At 52.3% G+C, this 1,477-nt stretch overlaps 1 non-coding gene across 1 annotated transcript; it reads right to left on the bottom strand.

The window, feature by feature from the left end:
* Positions 1 to 403: 403 nt before the first annotated feature.
* On the bottom strand, positions 404 to 476 carry TRNAF-GAA. The gene has a single exon. It is a non-coding gene; the product is annotated as a tRNA-Phe (tRNA).
* Positions 477 to 1,477: the final 1,001 nt, after the last annotated feature.

Raw genomic sequence — 1,477 nt, 5'->3', positions numbered from 1 at the left:
GATTTTCCAGGTAAGAGTACTGGAGTGAGGTGCCATTGCCTTCTCCAGCCCCGGCAGAAAGATCTACTCTTTTCTCAGGGCGACCAGAGCGCATCCACCTCTCACCACCCGGGGACGCTGCGGTCACCGGATCGCTGCACTTCCGGCTCTCCGCTGGAGCAGGGCGGCTGCAGCCCCCACGCGCCGCATTGCGCACGCGCAGCAGCGCCTCCGACGCCAGACCAGGAGACGCTCCGGAAGTGCCCGGGAGGAGAAGCCACTAGGGCTGCCCCAGAAGGGCTATTTCCACTTCTTGCTCGCCCTTCAAGTCTCAGGCTTTACCTGGGCCAGAATTAATGAGCCAGGCTACTCTACAGAAGGGAATTTACGAAATTCGAATGTCTGGATTGAAAAAGAAAGGCTCTGCCGAAACCCGGGATCGAACCAGGGACCTTTAGATCTTCAGTCTAACGCTCTCCCAACTGAGCTATTTCGGCGCCCTCTTTGTCGCCCTCACAGTAAACTATCACTGAACTTCTGACGTTGGCTTCTTCTGTCTTTTCCCAGTAATCACTTAAAAATGTTTCTTCCTTGTCAAATTAAGTGGTTTTCTTTTTTTAATGGTTATACCTAGATGTCGTGCCTTTTTATGAGCCATGACTAAATAGCTAAGTATACGTTACTTAACTTTTTCCAGTAATCTGAACCTCTGGTTTAATCGTCGACAGCCGGCAGCATGAACGAGCCGGTGTCTCGGCTGCAGGATTCAGGGGTCGGGCTGGCCAGCAGCCCGGCGGAGCGGGGTCAAAAGCAGTGATGGCTGCGCGCCCCCCGCCCCCAGGGCTCCGCGGCTTCTCGGCACCCGGGCTCAGTCCGCCCATAGCTGGTTCCTGCGGTCCCGATGGAGAGTGTCCCTTTGGCAAGCCCCCTGCCCTAGGAGTAGCCCCTTCCAGCTGTGACCGCACACTTTTCACTATTGGTATAGACAAGAAATGGACCAGGGCATGGAGGCAGGGCAGCAGTCTCCGCGATCCCGGGTTCTCGCCCTACTGCGTTTACCTGCCACCACGCTGCACGGAATCAGCCAGGTACATCTTAAAAGCTTGGCGAGCTCATTGACCACGGTCACCCAATATCAATACTAAATGTTTCTGAAGCACCAGCTACGTGTCAAGTACAGACACACTGCACCGCCCAAATGCCCTTTTTGTTTTGTTTTGCCTTTTTCCCCCTCCCCAATTAAATTGTAATTCTCCAAAGGCGGGGTTGATTATCACCGCCGTTTTACCCACTTACATGGAAGCTTCACAGCCAATTTTGAGGGATAGATGTATATATGCATACGAATATGAAAGAAAAAAATGTTTGAATATGGGGAGTGATAGCCATCTCCAAGGTCGCTTTCTGAGTTCCTTTGTTGTAAATCCAAACAGAAGAACTTGGCATTTATCAGAAGTCATTGGTTAAGGAAGAGAAGAGACCAAAGCGAGCTTGGGGA

The sequence above is a fragment of the Bubalus bubalis genome, chromosome 13 (genome assembly GCF_019923935.1).
Source record: "Bubalus bubalis isolate 160015118507 breed Murrah chromosome 13, NDDB_SH_1, whole genome shotgun sequence".
NCBI lineage: Eukaryota > Metazoa > Chordata > Mammalia > Artiodactyla > Bovidae > Bubalus > Bubalus bubalis.
The sequence above is the reverse complement of the archived record's forward strand: the minus strand, read 5'-3'. Positions and strand labels throughout refer to the sequence as shown.